The following is a 10,678-nucleotide window of genomic DNA, read 5'->3' as shown; positions in this document are numbered from 1 at the left end:
GATATTAGAGTACGGGTTGTACATTTCATCACCTGGTTGGTGGCATGAAGGAGAGCACGGGTTGTACATTTCATCACCTGGTTGGTGGCATGGTGATGAGTTCCTTCTTTACCTGGTTGGTGGCATGAGTGGCAAGTTGCCAAATGATATTAGAGTACGGGTTGTACATTTCATCACCTAGTTGGTGGCATGAAGGAGAGTACAGGTTGTACATTTCATCACCTGGTTAGTGGCATGAAGATGAGTTCCTTCTTCACCTGGTTGGTGGCATGAGTGGCGAGTTGCCAAATGATATTAGAGTACGGGTTGTACATTTCATCACTTGGTTGGTGGCATGAAGGAGAGTACGGGTTGTACATTTCATCACTTGGTTGGTGGCATAAAGATGAGTTCTTTCTTCACATTTCATCCCCTTGTTGGTGAGAATAAGGGCAAGGTGTCTAGGCATATTGTAGCAAGTGTCGAATGACACAAAGTATGTTGAACCCTTTCAAAGCATAGTTGGCTTATGTATGAATGTGTTGGAATGTATGATTGAACGAATATACTATGAAGCTGTTCATTTATTTGTATAGTCTTGTTGACATATACTTAGACTTTGTTTCATGTTGGAAGCATTCATGTTGAAGCGTTGAACCCGAGTGTTTCATTGCGAGGAATGTAAGAGGATTAGGACCAAGTTGTCTAAATCACCTCTTTATTGAATTCATGCCAAATAGTCTTTGTTACATAGGATGCCGAACGACTGAAGCTTAACACTTGTACAATGTGAGTTTACTTGTAATAGTACTTCAAGTGATCAGCGTTCCATGGATGGCCAAGGGTCTTGCCATCGAAGCTTCTAAGCTTGTAGGAGCCAGGGTGACTGATGCCAACAACTTCAAACGGTTCATCCCAGTTTGAACTAAGTGTTCCTTCACTCGGGACTCTGTCGCAAAGTAATCTTTTCTTCAATACCCAGTCCCCCACTTTGAAAGAACGAGGTTTGACCCTTGAGTCATAGTAGTTGGAGATGCGCTGCTTGTAGGCGACATTCCTCAAGTGAGCCTGGTTTTTGTGTTCCTCAACTAGATCTAAGTTGAGGGTAAGTTGTTTTTCATTTTCGCTTTGCACGTAGTTCTGGACTCGGTACGTTGCTTGCTCAAGCTCAAATAGGACAACTTCCTCTGTACAAAAAGCAAGTGAGAATGGGGTTTCTCCTATTGATGCCCGATACGAAGTGCGATATGACCAAAGAACTTGGGGTACAAATTCTGGCCAACAACCTTTAGCCTTGTCCAATCTGGTTTTTAAAGTTTGCTTGATTATTTTGTTGATAGCTTCAACTTGTCCATTAGACAAGGGATGAGCTGGGGAGGCAAAACATAAGTTGATGTTGAACTTAGAGTAGAACATCCTGAACTTATTGTTGTCAAACTGTCACCTATTGTCGGTGACTATCGCATTGGGAATGCCGAATCTGGAAAGGATGTTTTTCCAGACAAAGTCTTCTATTTTTGCCTCAGTAATGGTTGCCAAGGGTTCTACTTCGGCCCACTTTGTGAAGTAGTCAACTGCAATGATTGCATAGCGAACTTTGCCCTTCCCTGCAGGCATTGGGCCGATCAAATCAAGTCCCCATTAGGCGAAGGGCCAAGGGCTGATCATAGGAGTGAGCGGCTCGGGAGGGGAGTGAGGAATAATTACATAGTGTTGACACTTATCACATGAGCAGGATATTCTGATGACATCTTGTTGGAGTGTTGGCCAATAATATCCTTGGTGAAAAGCCTTGTGTTCTAGGGATCGAGATCCAACTTGATCTCCGCAGACTTCTTCATGTATTTCCCAAAGGACAGTTTCCGCCTCTGCGGGTGTAAGCCATCTTAGGTATGGTAGGTTAAAATCCCGCTTGTAAAGTTGGTCATTAATGATCAAGTAACGGGTAGCCTTGTTTCAAATTTGCTTAGCTTAGACTTTGTCATTTGGAAAGGTGCCATGAGTAAGGAATCTATAAATCAGGGTAATCCAACTATCCCCCTGTTGTAAGTTGCACACTTCTGCAGCCATGGTGCTTAGTGCTGCCAACAATTCGACCTGAATTTTTCTCCCAATCTTGTCTTCCACCGCTGAAGCGAGGCGAGCCAAAGCATCTGCATGACTGTTTGCCGCTCGAGGAATTTGGGTGATCTGGTAGTGGAAGTGGTTGAGCAACAATTGTGTTTGTGCCAGATATGCTGCTATGGAGCTATCCTTAGCGTCAAAGTTGTTGGTGACCTGGTTAACCACCAATTAGGAGTCACTAAAGATATCAATTCGTTTAACCCCAAGGTGTTTGGCCAAACGTAAGCCTGCTATGAGGGTTTCATATTCGGCCTTATTGTTCAACACCTTGAATTTGAAACGAAGAGCATACTTCATTGCCACTTTGTCAGGGGTCGTAAGGACTAGTCTTACTCCACAACCCTGTTTGTTGGACCAGCCATCAACATATAGGCTCCATGCTAGGGCTATTGGTTATATTTTCTGAGCTTCCGAGGGTAATGAAACAACTTTTTTAGGAGTAGAAACAATATCAACAGGATATGTGAAGTCGGCGATGAAGTCTGCCACTGCTTGGCCCCTATCAGCTGGCTTTGGTTGGTAGGAGATGTCAAACTCACCCAATGCTATCGCCCATTTGATCATTCACCCGAAAGTGTCAGGACTTTGGAGTATCTGTCAAAGAGGATGATTGGTAAGCACGATGATGGAGTGTGCTTGGAAGTAAGGGCGAAGTTTTCGAGCAGACATGACCAATGCTAGAGCCAATTTCTCAATGTTGGAGTATCGTGTCTCCGCATCTTGTAAGGTCTTACTAGCGTAGTAGACAGGCCGTTCGACATTACCATCCTTTCGAATGAGAACGAAGCTTACTGCTGAAGCTAATATCGACGGATAGATAATGAGAGTGTCAATAACCTCAGGTTAGGAGAGCAGAGGGGCTTTACTCATGTAGTCAACATCAAAACCCAAAAAATCATCCACAACATAGAAGAATGGGAAGCAAGAAACTGAGATGGTTTTTCATTGTGATGGCCATACTGGTCGTGGCAACAATGGCAACAATTCTCCATTGATGAGAAAGGGTGTGCAGACCAGATGGCATCCCATCCACGGCGTCCATTCTTGCCTTCAACCTGGTAGCATCCTTGCAAAAGCAGGCTCCTCAAACGCAAAAAACCTGTTGTCATCTCAACTCTCCAGCGAGTCCATGCTCCTCAGACATAAAACCCCACAAAACAGTGCAGTTATGGCCGAGATCAGCTTTTTGCAGCGATCGTCCTCAGTCAAATCCCGATATCATCTATCTCTCTCTTCCTATTTCAGCGACGTCAAAGCTAGCCTCAAGCAACTCCACTAGCAGCAACAATCGTCGCCCCCGCCGGAATAGAGAAAACCCACTTCCTCTGCAACTCCACCAATCGCCGACCTTTCTGCGAATTACGGTTTCTCTTCGTCTTCGGCAAACATGGCGGATGTGGAGGCTGATGTTGTGGCGGCAAGAATACCGAAGAAGATGACGTTCAAGAAGTTCAGCTTTAGAGGCGTCAATTTGGATGCGCTTCTCGACATGTCGACTGATGAGCTTGTTAAGCTCTTTCCTGCTATAGGGCTCGCAGAAGGTTCCAGAGAGGTTTGAAGAGAAAGCCAATGGCTTTGATCAACAAGCTGCGCAAAGCGCCTCACATTTGGTTATGACATCGGAATTTCAGCTTGTTTTCGCAACAATTGCCTGCGCACTTTATTTACGTTATTTACATTATTTACATTTTTTACAGCTGGAGTACACCAGCTTGTGTTCAAACAGCAGAAAAAGAAAAAAAGGAGGCATATATACCAAAGTTGCTAAATGGTGAGGCAAATCTTGTCAGCAAGGTTGAAAGAAATATTCCCAAGGATGACCCAAGAAACCTAGCTATGATAGCTGATAATTGCCTGCGCACTTCCTCAACGAATACGGAAAGCGTTGTCTGCCATTTACCAAAAGAGAAAAGAGAAAGCAAAAGCAGAAAGCAAAAGAGAAAGCAAAAGCAAGGAATAAACACCCCACCAAAATGATGTAATTTATTTTTATTATCTTTCGGAGACATCTGTATAAACCCAATCAAATGGTAATATGTATAAACCCCATCATAGGGTAATTTAAAAAAAAATGGAAAAGCCCAAAATAAATAGGCTGGAATGTTGTGTAGAGGGCGAAGGCCCATAAGCCCAAAATAGCTCTAACCAGGCGATCAAAAATACGCCTGGTACTTCCTAAATCTCATTCATACTCTGGCCAGAGATTCTTAATCATATCATAGAGTATTCTCCCTCAAACAGTTTGAAGGTTAGAGATCCCTTGTTGCGCATTCACTTGCCTCCATGGCTAAGTGGCTTAACCCCAACTATGCCGTGGACACCCTCCTTTTGGAGTGACTTTTGACATAATCAAAGATCAAGGACTTAACCACAAGACAATTATGATGCCTCAGGTCAAAGGACTACTTTGTATTTTCCCAACCATGAGTTCTCATGTGACATGAATATGAGAACTCTTCGTTGATCGTGTTCAGTGAACTCATTCTCTATTGAGCATCTACGTACTTGTCTTGATGTCACACACACCAATGACTCGAGACTAGTCACTCTCCCTGAGAGAAGACACAACACGTACTGATCTTAACGGACTGTCAATGCCCAATTGACAATCCTATGATCAGGAACGTTTAGGATATGTACACGAAAGAATGGTCTCATGAATCTAACTTCTTTAGATTGCATTCTCCCAATCACATATTCCTTGGATTTATCGTTTAAGCATATAACATTTATATGAGACGGCTTAAAACAATAATCTTTGCCCTTTATATTTAAACTACATTAGTTTAACTTGTGAAATGTCCGTAAAGTATCATCATATGATTGGTTTTAGGGCACATTTCCAACATTTCTACCATAAGAGCAAGGAAGTTATTATCAAAGGGTTGCCAAGGATATTTAGCACATGTGGTGTTAAATGATGTTGTTCCTAGCAGTGTAGAAGAAGTTGGTGTGGTCAGGCATTATCCTGATGTATTTCCTGATGATTGGCCGGGGTTGCCGCCAGACAGAGATGTGGAATTCTCTATCGATTTGCTTCCAGGTATTGACCCTATATCTCTAACTCTTTATAGAATGGCTCCTGCTGAGTTGAGAGAATTGAAAATTCAGTTGCAAGAATTACTTGATAAAGGTTTCATTCAACCTAGTTCGTCACCTTGGGGAGCTCCGGTATTATTTGTGAGGAAGAAAGATGGAACTCTGAGGTTGTGTATTGATTATAGGCAATTGAACCGGGTAACGATTAAAAACCGTTATCCATTGCCTCGCATCGATGATTTGTTTGACCAGCTGAAGGGTGCGTGTGTATTATCTAAGATTGACTTGAGATCTGGTTATTATCAGTTGAAGATTAAGGATGAAGATGTACCTAAGACGGCTTTCCGAACCCGTTACGGACATTATGAATTTCTGGTTATGCCATTTGGGTTAACCAATGCACCTGCAGCTTTCATGAGGTTGATGAACGAGGTATTCCAGCAATATCTTGATAAATTTGTTATTGTTTTTATTGATGATATTCTGGTATACTCTAAATCTAAAGCAGATCATATCCGACACCTTAACTTGGTATTAAAGAAATTGAGGGAACATCAGTTGTATGCCAAGTTCAGTAAATGTCAGTTTTGGTTGATTGAAGTGGCATTTTTGGGGCATGTTGTATCGGCTCAAGGAATTCAAGTAGATCCTCAAAAGATAGCAGCAGTGGAGAATTGGGAGCAACCTCGAACCGTCACTGAGGTACGAAGTTTTCTTGGTTTGGCAGGCTATTATCGACGGTTTTTTCAGGATTTTTCTATGATTGCTTTGCCGTTAACGAAGTTGACCAGGAAGGATGTTAAATTCGAGTGGGATGAGAATTGTGAGCAGAGTTTCCAGCAATTGAAATATTGCCTCACTCATGCTCCAGTATTGGTACTTCTTGATGATAGCGGTAATTTTGAGATTTACAGTGATTGCTTTTCAGTTATGATGAACATGTGTAACTAAGTTTCTTTTTAGCTAGAGGTGAATTTGAAGACATGATCATATGTTTTATATAAATTGATTACATCCAGTTATTGTTCCATAAGACATCAATGCAATTTACTTATCTGCTTTATAGAGAACTTATTCTTGTATGTTTATTAAGGATGCATACTTAGTTTGCATGCAGGGATTTGATGCTAGAATATAAGGGAATTTCACCTAATCGTTATGAACTTATATTTGTAAGTAGTAAAAATCACTAGTCATGATTGAGTTAAGTAAATTCTTGGCAGGAGTATCATACTTTTCATAGTTACGAATGCTTTGTCAATGCTTATGATTTTCACATAACTTAATGATCTTTGAGATGTATCTCTATTATGCTTTTCGTAGTTAGGGAACTTGAGAAGAATAATTTGGTTGCATCGCTGAGTCCAATTCAATGAACTTAGGAAAATTTGAGAGTTAATTAGTGTTGTTCACAGTTAATTAAGGGCATTGTCATTCATGGTTTATAGGAAGAATAAATAGAAATCAATTTGTATGCATATGTTTCATGTGTGGAGAAGAATCCTTTAGCTATCCTTTCATCCATATTTCATTCACGACTTAATTTACTACTACCATTTAGTTTTGTTTTAATTAAATTCGTCCAAAATCCTCCTAGTCATTGTTTTTGTTGATGCACAAAACCGGAGGTCTTGGAACAACGTAAATCCGATCGTGAATCTGCAAGAAATGTAAATAACACAAGATGTATCGTGGTTCGCCCCAAGGTTTGGGCTACGTCCACACTGATATTGTATTTCTGAGAAGATTGTGAGGGAGATAGAGAGCCTCTGTAATGAATATGAAAGGCTTTGAGAGTGAGAGCTTGAAAAGGTGAGGAGGCTTAGGAATTAGCCTCCCCCATTGTGAGGGTGAGGAGTCCCTTTTATAGAATAAGAGCTCCTCACTTATTACATATTTGCCCCTTCCTTTATTACATAACTACATTTGAGTCCCCCGAGTATTTATATGAGATCTAAATACGGAGGCCCTAAGTATGGTACAAACAGTAGTCCTCCAAGTCTTCAGTCAAGAGAGTCTTTTGGCTGGAGACTTGAAATTTAGTCCATGTGTGGGCCAAAGTAACTAGATGCCGTCTAGAACTGAATACTCGATATGAGGCGGTGCTCAATCTGAAATGATGCTCAACTAGAAGTAGCACATGTTGCGAGGCTGCTCGGCTTGTGGCTTATGTTGCCTTGGTTGGCTCGGCTTGTGGCGTTGAAGGTGAGGGAGTCTCTTTTATAGAATAAGGGCTCGCTCCTCAATACATAAATGATGGGCTAGAGTTGATGCTCGCGGCAAGGCGGTTGCTCAGTAGGCAGCGATGCTCTCTAATGAAGGTGATGGAGTCCCTTTTATAAAATAAGGGCTCTCTCCTTAGTACATGAATAATGGGTTAGGAGTGATGCTCGCGGCGAGACGGTTGCTCAGCTAGTGACGATGCTCTCTAATGAAGAGGGGGGAGTCCCTTTTATAAAATAAGGGCTCGCTCCTCAGTACATAAACGATGGGTGCTTTCTAATGAAAGTGAGGGAGTCCCTTTTATAGAATAAGGGCTCGCTCCTCAATACATAAGTGATGGGCTAAGTCCCCCAAGTATTTTTTCATGAGGCCCAGTTGAGGCCCAATATATGGTACATACTGTAGTCCCCATAGTTTTCGGTCAATAGAGTTTGTTGGCTGGAGACTTCAAATTGAACCCATGTATGGGCTGAAGTGGCGGTTGTTCAGAGGCGGTATTTGTATACCCTGCACTTAAGCTTTGTAGGTGAAGCTTTGAACTTTGAAGCTGAAGCTCTGTAAATGAAGCTTTTAAAGCTAGAGCTTTTTGTAAATGAAGCTTTTGAAGCTAGAGCTCTGTAAATGAAGCTTTTGAAGCTAGAGCTCTGTAAATGAAGCTTTTGAAGCTAATTGACATAAGTGATGCTCATGAATGTTTATGTTGATTGACATGAGTGATGCTCATGGATGTTGACATGAGTGATGCTCATGAATGTTTATGTATGATTAACATGAGTAATGCTCATGAATGTTTATGTATGATTGACATGAGTAATGCTCATGTATAATTTGAAGTACTGGGTGTACTTTTGATCACCTGGTTGGTGATAATAGCGGCAGGCTGCAGAATAATTTGGAGTACTGGGCGTACTTTTAATCACCTGGTTGGCGATAATAGCGGCGGGGTGCCGAATAATTTTTTGTAGTACCGGGCGTACTTTTGGTCACCTGGTTGGTGATAATAACGGCAGGGTGCCGAATAATTTTGGAGTACTGGGCGTACTTTTGATCACCTGGTTGGTGATAAGGGAGTAGGTTGCCGGATAATTTTGGCCCCATAGGGCCTGGCTCTTTTGGGCATATGGGCCTTGGCCCTCCACATAACATTCCAGCCCATTTTTTTGGGCTTGACTTTTTTTTTTTTTTTTATTACCCCTAATGGCGTTTATACAGATGTCTCCGAAAGATAAGAAAAATACACTACATCATTCAAAAACAAGAAAAGTAAATAACATCATTCTGGTGGGTGTTTACTCCTTGCGTTTGCAGTGTGGGTGTTTATTCCTTGCTTTTGCAGTGTCCTCATATGCTCTCGCAGAGGAAACCCTCTCTTTTGCTTTCTGCTTTTTCTCGGTTTTTTCTGCTTTGCTTTCGCTTTTGTTTCCCACTCCATTTCACAACTCAAGTAGACATATCCTCATGTTCTGGGCCTTCAGAAATGATTTCACATGGCTACCCAATAATCCCTTTTGCTTTTCTCGTGGCTTTCTCAGAAAATGGGAGGAACATGCATGATGAGACTTGCTTTCCAGAAAGCTCAATGCTCTCTGCATGATGAAACTTCCTTTTCCAGAAAGCTTAGTGCTCTTTGCAGCTCAGTGCTTTCTGGTCATCATCACTCTGAAATTTGTTATCAAACCGCTTGCTTGCCCCGGAAGAAAAAAAAAACTCAATTTAATCAACCTCAGGTTGAAGAACAGCAAGCCTTCTTTGTATTGACCTCTGGTGAGGAGGTTGTGGAGGTCGTGGCGTTGGCTGGAGTGATGAGTGATTTTGCAAAAGTCCAAATGCTGGAAACAAACTTGACATATGAACTGAATCTCTTTCGTTAATTGAAGCAGAGACATTGGAAGTGTATGTGTTGTTAGTATTATTGGCTTCAACAACTTCATCTCTGAACCTGTTATCTTGCCCAAGAAACCCACCCTGCTCCAAGTTCAAACCCAACGACATACCCAGCCCCATCCCAACTCCTCCTCCTCTGTAACCAGCACCACCACCCGAGGACCCAGCAGAACCCAGCTGCAGCGCCATGGGCATGGACCCCACTTCTGTAATCTCTGTTCTTATGCTTGTATCAATGGCAAGTTCGGGAACCTTTTGAGCAACGGTATCATCTACATTAACGAAACACTGCTTAACAACCGAATAGGAAGGATTGTCTTGTAATGGATTGGGATCTGTAGGGACATCGGGGATGTAATCAACTAAGTGAGGAACATCTTCGAGGACGTAGCCACCGGGGCTGGTGGCGATTTTGGGCTCGGAGTTTTCAAAAATTGCCATGCTGCCACTGGAGCGGCCGTTCACTCAGGGAGTGGAGGGGCTGGAGGTGGGAGGGGAAGCCGAGAAGTAGCAAGGGTGATTAGGAGTCGCAGGGTAAGAGTTACTAGGGTCGAAGCAGCGGAACCTGGGCCTAGAAATGGAAGCGAGCGAAGGTGATGAAGACGGTGATGGAGAGCTAACGGAGTTGTTGGACTGAACCAGTTGAGAAGAAATGAGCATGGTGAGCAAGAGGGCAAACAGAAGTTTTCTAGGATTTGCTGCTGCTTGCATTTAATTAGATCTTGCCCATCCCCAACAGAATTCCCTCGGACACCATCACAGCGAGAGAGAGAGAGCTAAAGCTTAAGAAACAGTAGCAATTACAAAGATGGAGAAATCAGATCAGATCTCTGGATATTGGTACTGGGAAGGACCCAAACGTGTATGCTTCCAAGTGGCTGTGAGTTTGGTGTTGCAGCGGTATAATGGTATGATGGGTTTTGCAGTGACTGTGCAGGTGTTTGGTTCTTGGTTTCTGCAAATTCATGGCGGAGGTGAAAAATTGAGAGAGAATCGACATAACTTTTCGTGTCGATTTCCCACAGACGGCGCCAAATGTTGATGCACAAAACCGGAGGTCTTGGAACAATGTAAATCCGACCGTGAATCTGCAAGAAATGTAAATGACACAAGATGTATCGTGGTTCACCCCAAGGTTTGGGCTACGTCCACACTGACTGTATTGTATTTCTCTTAGAAGTGAGGGAGGAGGGTGAGAGCTTCTAAGAGCTTATGAGGGTGAGAGAGGGGATCTCAGGCCTATGAATTGGCCTTTTTTCATTGTGAGGGTGAGGGGTCATTTTATAGAATAAGGACTCCTCACTTATTACATATTTGCCCCTTCTTTTCTCACATAATTACATTGAAGTCCCTCGAGTATTTATACGAGATCTAAATACGAGGCCCTAAATATGGTATAAACAGTGTTGATGCACAAAACCGGAGGTCT

The 10,678-nt window shown here is 42.4% G+C and overlaps 1 pseudogene; it reads left to right on the top strand.

Annotated features, from left to right (window-relative positions):
* The first annotated feature begins 3,426 nt into the window (after positions 1-3,426).
* LOC126621186 (40S ribosomal protein S15-4-like) lies at positions 3,427-3,720 on the top strand (annotated as a pseudogene).
* Positions 3,721-10,678: the final 6,958 nt, after the last annotated feature.

The sequence above is a fragment of the Malus sylvestris genome, chromosome 5, assembly GCF_916048215.2.
Source record: "Malus sylvestris chromosome 5, drMalSylv7.2, whole genome shotgun sequence".
Classification (NCBI taxonomy): Eukaryota; Viridiplantae; Streptophyta; class Magnoliopsida; order Rosales; family Rosaceae; genus Malus; species Malus sylvestris.
Note: the sequence above shows the minus strand (reverse complement) of the source record. Positions and strands in the feature narration are given on the sequence as shown.